Source organism: Oryctolagus cuniculus, chromosome 20 (genome assembly GCF_051225735.1).
Source record: "Oryctolagus cuniculus isolate XC-2025 breed Fujian yellow rabbit chromosome 20, ASM5122573v1, whole genome shotgun sequence".
Taxonomy (NCBI): Eukaryota; Metazoa; Chordata; class Mammalia; order Lagomorpha; family Leporidae; genus Oryctolagus; species Oryctolagus cuniculus.
The window spans coordinates 24,243,039-24,252,213 of record NC_142886.1 but is presented as its reverse complement, the minus strand read 5'-3'; the positions used below and the strand labels follow the sequence as shown (position 1 = coordinate 24,252,213).

The window sequence follows — 9,175 nt, the reverse complement described above, 5'->3', positions numbered from 1 at the left end:
TGAAAATGAATCTTGATGTGAATGGAAGGGGGGAGGGAGAGGGAAAGGGGAGGGTTGCGGGTGGGAGGGAAGTTATGGGGAGGGGGAGCCATTGTAATCCATAAGCTGTGCTTTGGAAATTTATATTCATTAAATAAAAGTTTAAAAAAAAGGATGTTGGCCGGCGCCATGGCTCACTAGGCTAATCCTCCACCTGCGGTTCCAGCACCCCAGGTTCTAGTCCCGGTTGGGGTGCCGGTTCTAGTCCCGGTTGGGGTGCCGGTTCTGTCCCGGTTGCTCTTCTTCCAGTCTAGCTCTCTGCTGTGGCCTGGGAAGGCAGTGGAGTATTGCCCAAGTGCTTGGGCCCTGCACCCGCATGGGAGACCAGGAAAAGCACCTGGCTCCTGGCTTCAGATCGGCGCAGCCCACCGACAATAAAGGCCATTTGGGGGGTGAACCAACGGAAGGAGGACCTTTCTCTCTGTCTCTGTCTCTCTCACTGTCTAACTCTGCCTGTCAAAAAAACCCATTTAAGATGTTTACATTTTTTAAATGTTTTCTACTTTAATTTATCTGAAAGGCACAGCAACAGAAAAAGAGGGAGAGGGAGAAGGAGGGAGAGGGGGAGAGAGGGATGGGAGAGGTCTTCCACCCATGTGGGAAACCTGGGTGGAGTTCCAGCTCCTGGCTTTGGCCTGGACCAGACCTGACTGTTGTGGCCATTTGTGGAGTGAGCCAGGAGATGGTAGATTTCTCTCTCTTTCTGTTCCCCCCCTTTCCCTGGCTTCAAATAAGTAAATAAGAAAAAAAAAAAAAAAGCTTTCTCAAGGTGAGTGTTGCGGCACAGCAGGTAAAGCTGCCCCCTGTGATGCCAGCATTCCATATATGCACGGGTTCAAGTTTAACCAGAAAATGGAAGATTTCTCTCTCTTTCTGTTCCTTCTCTCTGTAACTCTGACTTTCAAATATATTAATTTTAAAAATAGAACTTTTTTTAAAGTGTTTTCATGTTAATCCTGTAATTCCAATTTAAGAATTATCCTTTCAAGGTGGACATTTAGCTTAGCAGTTAAGACACCTGCCTCCATGGCCGGCGCTGCGGCTCACTGGGCTAATCCTCCACCTTGCAGCGCCGGCACACCGGGTTCTAGTCCCTGCACCCCATGGGAGACCAGGAGAAGCACCTGGCTCCTGGCTCCTGCCATCGGATCAGCGCGGTGCACCGGCCGCAGCACACCGGCCATGGCGGCCATTGGAGGGTGAACCAATGGCAAAGGAAGACCTTTCTCTCTGTCTCTCTCTCTCACTGTCCACTCTGCCTGTCAAAAAATTAAAAAAAAAAAAAAACAAAAACAAAAACAAAAAAAAAGACACCTGCCTCCCGTATTGTGGTGCTTGGGTTCACATCCTGGCTGTACCTTCTGGTTGTAGTTCTTGCTAATGTGGACCCTGTGAGGCAGCAGATAAGGCTCAGGTGTGTGGGTCCCTGTCACCTATGTGGGATCCGTGGAGTAAGTTCCTGGCTCAGCCTGGCTGTTACAGGCATTTGGAGAATGAACTAGCAGATGAGAACTCCTTTTGTCTGTCTCTAAGCCTCTTGAATAAAAAAAAAATTTTTTTAAAGTAGAGTTTCCATTTTACCAGCATATAGGAGATTTCTGTCTTTGTTTCTGTGCCTTTCAAATTAAAGAAATAAAACATTTTTAAAAAGAAAATTCTACAAGTGCTGTCCGAGAATTTTAAGTGTTTGAACAAAAAGTTTTGCTTGGACAAATATACCTAGCATAGGATTTTTTTTTTTTTTAAATAGAACAAATGGCCTTTCCCCTAGTTAGTTTGAGCTATGATCAAGGTTTCCCTGGTGTATACAGATGGTCTGTGTTTGCAGCTGCTCTAATGGTAAACTTTGCCCGTGGCCAGATAATTTTCATATGGGAGTCTATTTTCAGAGATTAAAATCTGTTCAACCAAAGCTCTTGAGACAGAGGGTTCCTTGAAATGAAAAATTGCTAGCCAGGAAAATGACCAGGTACTGGTACAAGTTACTACAAGCTACCAGCAGCAAAGCTAGGTAACAGTTGAAAAATATCGGTAGGACCAGAGCTATGAGTATTTTTTAGAATAAAAATTTGGGGAAGGCAGGCATAAATTGTTTACATTGAATTTCCGTTAGTTATAGATAAGAGGAATTGGAAAGCTTTGAGAAAGGAGAGCTTTGCATGACGAGAATTGTGGCTTCTAAATTGGTTGGGGTTCACAGTCCAGAAAGTTAATATACAAACAGGCTTGGTGGTCCTGCTGGTGTTGGGATTTAAGTTTCTACATAAACTGTTTTTGTGTTAGTTTTAGGCAGCTCTTTACTCATTAACTTTACAGATCCTCTCCTCCACTACAACCCTCACCACCCCCAACTCCCGTCCTAGTCTAGCCCTTATAATTAAATTTAGGACATCTTGGAATTTTTTTTTGGGGGGGGCAGTGGATATTTGAGTACTCACCAGTACAAAGGCTCCTTTAAACTAGAAGGATCTGACAGAAATACAGAAATTGTGCACAGTCCCCAAAAGAGATGCAAATCCTTTTTTTTTTTAAGATTTATTTATTTATTCATTTGAAAGATAGAGTGAGACAGGGGGGAGAGAGAGAAAGAGAGATCTTCCATCCCCCAAGTGACCAGAGAAAAGACAAGAGCCAGGAACTCCATCCAGTCTCCCATGTGGCTGGCAGGGCCCCAGCAGTTGGGCCATCTTCCACTGCCTTTCCGGGCACTTTTGCAGGAAGCTGGATCAGAAGCAGAGTAGCTGAGACTTGAACTCCAATATGGGATGCTGGCCTCACAAGCAGCAGCTGAACCTGCTGAGCCAAAATGCCAGCCCCTAAGTTCTGTTATTTAAGGGGCTTAACCAAGTCAGATCCTTAAAAGAAGGGAACTCCACCTGAGAAAAGACTTACCAGGAGAGAAAAAAGAAAGGGGCTCAATGCCAACATTGTACCTAGTTCCAGGAGCTGCTGTTCCTTGTGCAGGTGGACTTCCTTCAGGTCCCAGTTCTGGACATCATGAATGATTGTCAACCTAGATAATAGTTGAGAGAGATTCTCTAAAGGATAATGATACTTATTTGGGAATAGAATAGTATCGCTGTGGGAACATGCATGCCATAATAAATTGTGAGTTATTCCAGGAGATTGAGGCAAATTTTCAAAGGCAAAAATTACATGGGACATTTGGTAACAATAATCTTTGGCCATAAGGATTAATAACATGGGTAGTACTAATTTGAAGAGCAGACAGCTGTTGGGCAAGTAAGTTGTCCTTGCAAAGGACAAAAAGTATTTTTGGAGGGTGTTAAAATCACACAGAACTTGTTCAAGGTTGTGGTTCTGGTAGAACTGTTTATAACATTCTGGCTAAGGTATTGTTCTTAGAATTAACTATTCTATTGTTGTTGTTGTTCTTAGAATTGGCTCAAACAGCTCCATGTTGATTCTGACAACTTTCACACAAGCATACAAACAGGACATAGCTAGAAGACTAAAAAAGACCTCTCCCGTCTATTTCCTTGTCAGGATAAAGTGTGGTACCTTTGTTGTACCTGAGTGAGTGTAAACAAAGGAGCACCACATATTGATAAAATTTGATGGTCCTTTATTGCCAGCGGTGGAGAGTGGGCTCATGCCCTAAAGAACTCTCAACCCTGAAGCCTAAAGCAACAGGGTTTATAAAGGCAAAAACCACAAAATCGGGAGGGGAATTCATGGTGGCTAGGAACAGGGGGGAATACATGGTTACTGGGGTCAAGCTGACCTAAAACCTATGCGAAACTAGTATCAATTATAATCTTGACAATACCAGTTACAATCTTATAATCCTGACATTAATCCAGGTATTAGCTTAAATCATATGTAGGACATAGACAAATTACATTTTTATCATTAACCCAGGTGCAGCCTATCCACTTCCAAGCTTGAGCAATCATGCTAGGGGGTTTCTATGCTCTGCCAAGTGTGGTGTAGTGGACTGCTATTGTCCGACTGTTTTAGATCATAGTTTCAGACCAGAGTCTCACGGCGTGGAGGGCGGGGGCACTTTCCCAGAATGGAGTCTCAAGTGCTCCAAAATGGAGTCCCTACTGTCAAGGTGTTACTTCACCTTGTGGTCTGACATGACCCATACCTTACTGATGAATGCTCCCCTTCCTAATGGCTAGTGAAGAATGCGTATCTATTGTCACTTGTATCATTTTCTCATTCACTCCCTGCCCCATGCCCATCTGTGTAAAGTTACAATTTCATTCCTAACCTTTCATTGCTTAACCCACAGCTTTCAACACATGTTCTTACTTTCATCCACCTTCCCCGTTGATGGATATACTTTTGTATGCATGTATTCATGTATTTTACATCTGTCTTATTTTGTTTAACCCCATCACACATTGCTACTACATTTTTAAAAATAAACTACATTTTTTAAAATAAAATCAATTATTAGACTTATTCATATATTTACTACTTCTAGAGAATCTTCTGCTTGAATCTCTCACAATTTTCATTTGGAATTGCTTTAAAACAGTGTTTTTCAAAATCTAATGTACTTGGGAATCCTGTTAAAATACAGATGCCAAATCAGAAAGTCTGGGGTTGGAGCCTGAGATTCTACAACTATTTCTCTCTTTAAAATTGTATTTATTTGAGAGGGAAGAAGGAAAGGGAGGAAGGAGGAAAAGAAAGAGAGAATTAGAGATTGAGATAGAGATCTCCCATCCATTAGTTCTCTCTCCAAATGCCTGCAACAAGAGCTAGGAACTCAGTCCAGGCCTCCCATGTAGGTGGCAGGAACTCATACTTGAGCCATCACCACTGCTTCCCAGGGTTTTTATTAGCAGGAAGCTGGAGTCAAGAGCCAGAGCTAGGAAGTGTGGTACATGGGCATCTTAACTGCTCGGCTAAATGCCCACCCCTATAATATATTTTAAAGTCAGATAATACAGTGCCTCCTGCTTTGTTCTTTTTGCTCAAGATTGCTTTGGCTGTTTTGGGTCTTGTGAGTCTATTGTAACTTTACAACTGTTTTTTCTAGTCTGAAAAATGCTGTTGGTATTTTGATAGTGATTGCAATGAATCCATAAGTCATTAATGATATTGATTCTTCCAATTCATGAACATGGGATGACTTTCCAATTCTTTATACCCTCTTCAATGTATTTCATTCATGTTTTATTTTTTTAAATTTTAAAACATTTATTTATTTATTTTGAAAGGCAGAGTTACACAGAGAGGAGGAGAGACAGAACTTCCATCTGCTGGTTTACCCCCAAGATGGCTGGAAAGTCCAGGGCTGATTCAGGTCAAAGTCAGAAGCCAGGAGCTTCATCCAGGTCTCCCACATGGGTGGCAGGGACCAAAACACGTGTACCATCTTTTGATGCTTTTTCCAGACCAAGAGCAGAGAAGTGGATTGGAATTGGAGCAGTTGGGACCTAAACCAATACCCATATGCGATGCCAGCGTTTCGGGTAGTAGCTTAAACTGCTATGCCACAGCACCGGCTCCTATCATTTTAATTGTGGAGATCTTTCACCTCTTTGGTTCAATTTATTCTTTGGTATTTTTGTAGCTACTGGAAATAGTATTACTTTCTTGATTTCTTTCTCAGATAATTCATTATTGATTTATAACAATGCTACTCATATTTGATATTGAATTTGTATTCTGCAACTTTGCTGAACTTGTTTATTTTAATATTTTTTTGTGGTGGACTCTTCAGGGTTTTCTGTTTTCATCTGCAAATGGTGACAACTTGCTTTTTTTTTTTTTTTTTTTTCCACTCTGGATGACATTTCTTTCACTTGCCCAATTGCATGGCTAGGACTTCCAGTACTATGTCTTGTATTGTTTTTTAAGATTCTATTTACTTATTTGAGAGGCAGAGTTACAGAGAGAGGGAGAGACAGGGAAAGGTCTTCCATCCACTGGTTCATTCCCCAAATGTCTGCAGTGGCCGGAGCCGGGAAAATCCAAAGCCAGGAGCCAGGAGCTTCTTCTGGGTCTCCCATGTGGGTGCAGGGGCCCAAGGACTTGGGGCATCTCCTGCTGCTTTCCTATAAGCAGGCCATAAGCAGAGAGTTGGATTGGAAGAGGAGAAGCTGGGACACGAATCAGTGCCTATATGGGCACTTACTACACCACAGTGTCAAACCCTAATACTATGTTTTTGTAAAAGTGATAAATATTCTTTATCTTGCTCCAATAGTTTTTAAAGATTTATTTTTTATTTAAAGATTTTTTAAAAGATGTATTTATTTATTTATTTGAAAGGCACAGTTACAGAGAAGTGGAGACAGAGGCAGAGAAAGAGAGAGAGAGAGTTTTTTTTTTTTTAAAGATTTATTTATTTGAAAGAGTTACACAGAGAGAGAAGGAGAGGCAGAGAGAGAGAGAGAGATCTTCCCTCCGCTGGTTCACTCCCCAGATGGCCACAATGGCTAGAGCTGTGCCCATCTGAAGCCAGGAGCCAGGAGCTTCCTCTGGGTCTCCCACGTGGGTGCAGGGTCCCAAGGACTTGGGCTACCCTCCACTGCTTTCCCAGGCCATAGCAGAGAACTGGATCAGAAGTGGAGCAGCCGGGACTTGAACTGGTGCCCATATAGGATGCCAGCACTGCAGGCAGTGGCTTTACCTGCTACACCACAACACCAGCCCCATTATTTACTTAATTATTTTAAAGGCAGTATCACAGAGAGAAAGAGGGAGAGAGACAGATAGCTTCCATCTGCTGGTTCACTCCCCACATGGGCACAACAGCTGGAGCTGGGCCAGGACAAAATCAGGAGTCTGGAACTCAGTCCGTTTCCCACATGTGTGATAGGGTCAAAAGTGGGCCTTCTGCTCCTTTCCCAAGTGCATTTGCAAGAAGCTGGATCAGAAGTGGAACAGCTAGGACTTGAACTGGCACTCCAGGAAGGGGTGGGAGTGTCACAAGCAATGGTTTAACAGGCTGCACAATTACACTGACCCCTTGATTCAGATCTTAGAAACCTTTCAGCTTTCCCCCACTTCTTAACTTTTGTATAAATACAGTAATAAACTCATTCATTCCCACCCAGGAATACACTCACCCTTAGCAGTATGTTTTTTTTTTTCCTAAATAAAAGAAAAGATTAACTCAAGCATATTAAAGTTATAGAGCTTTGGTATTTTTATGTACGCTTTCATCTTGTATGAATGTTACCGATTAGTTACAGTGTACCATTTCAGCAAGTGTAGGGGCTGCTTTAAACAAATCTTTATTACACAAGGTTGCCACATAGTTGGAGATTTCTCTACTTTTACACAGTTTTTCTCCCTCTCCAGAGAAAGGCCACCTTTTACCTTCTTATGTGGTGATGGCAAACATATCCTGATTTAACAGAATAGCAGTAAAATGCCTCAGTGTGTTTCTCTGTCCCCAAGCCTGAGGTGCTGGGGCGGGGGAGGGAGGATGGGACAGCCTGGTTCTCCTGGTTCCATTCAGGGTAGGTGGCCGAGCTGCAGGGCCAGGTCCAGTGCACCAAGGTGGCCCGCGGGCACCTGGAGAAGTGAATTTGGGCCTCTTGCTCTTGGTGGAAATGCACAGGAAACACATCAACCAGAAAGAGGCTGACTACAGTTGCCTCAGCAGCTGGCTGCAGGCCAGGGAGGGCCTGGGCAAGAGATGCGAAGATGACAAGGTTAACTACAGAACAACGTGTCATATCACATAGCAGACAGACATCATTTCCAGGAGCAACCTGCTGAGCTTCGTCAGGAGTTCCTTCGACAGGAAGACCAGCTTCAGGACTATCAGAAGAACAATACTTACCTTGTGGGGAGAGGTTGGAATATACGAGTTTTCAGTGTGGACAGCAGATCAAGAAATGAAGAGCACAACGTGAAGAAAATATTTTAAAAAATTAGCAGACCAGTTTTTGCAAGAACAAAAGCAAGATGTTCAGAAGGTTCAAGCAAATGATGGAGAAAAACTGGGTGTGAACGATCATGTAGTACCTAAAAACATTGCAGTAGTAGCTGAAGGTGCTGCAGAAAAGAATGAGGAACCCTCAAGTAGTCGTATTTCGTGGGAAAGAACAGACCGAGCAAGGTGGTGATGCAGGGTCGCCTGGAGGAGGAGGGAGTGACCCAGCAAAAGCTGAAGCTCTTCCTGTGCTTATTTAAGGAAACCTCCTGTATCAGCTTCTCAACTTGGAAGTCACCAAGCAATTCCTCATCTTCCAACCGGACAACCTCTTTCTCCCAATCTGGGTGAAGATGCCCAGGTAAGCCATAATGGAGACCTCAGCACTTCAAAACAGAACCCTTCCAACACTCTTCAGCACTTAATTCCAGGCTCCAAATTGGAGAGCAAACCCAATGTTCAAAAAGATTTACTAAAGCAAGCTACCAAGGATAAAGTTGGTGACTTCCGTAAATTGAAGCAAAATGATGAAGAATAAGAGCTTCAGGTGGACCCTGCAGACCATGGAAAGCAGCATTTCAGTGATGTCCTCTGAATCCTGAAGGAAAATTTCAGAAAACCTAAAGTGCTGTAATATGGAATCATTTCTATTTCATCATTTTTACTTTTGCTGTGAAGGTCAGTTCTATCAGTTGTCAAGATACATTGAGATAGATTTAAGGATAGGGTTTTTTTTTTTTTTTAAGATTTATTTTAATTATTTGAAAGACAGAGTTACAGAGAGAGGTACAGACAGAGAGAGAGGTCTTCCTTCCGATGGTTCACTCCCCAGGTGGCCGCAATGGCTGGAGCTGTGCCGATCTAAAGCCAGGAGCCAGGAGCTTCTTCCAGGTCTCCCACGTGGGTACAGGGGCCCAAGCACTTGGACCATTTTCTACTGCTTTCCCAGGCCATAGCAGAGAGCTGGATTGGAAGTGCAGCAGCCGGGACTAGAACCGGCGCCCATATGGGATGCCGATGTTTCAGGCCAGGGCTTTAACCTGCTGCACCACAGCGCCAGCCCCTAAGAAAAAATTGTAATGAAGGAATGTATCCATGTACATATGTGAACCTTTTCCTATTGTATTATCAAAGCAGAGACTTTTTGATTATGATACAGTTAAGCCAAAAACAGTTAATCTTTGCATTTAAAGCAAACTCATGTATATTTCACATTTTACTGAGCCTAATAATTCTTTCCACAAATAGACAAGCAGAGAAAAATGG

At 43.0% G+C, this 9,175-nt stretch overlaps 1 pseudogene; it reads left to right on the top strand.

Annotated features, from left to right (window-relative positions):
• The first annotated feature begins 5,477 nt into the window (after positions 1 to 5,477).
• LOC100343245 (protein GOLM2 pseudogene) lies at positions 5,478 to 8,504 on the top strand (annotated as a pseudogene).
• Positions 8,505 to 9,175: the final 671 nt, after the last annotated feature.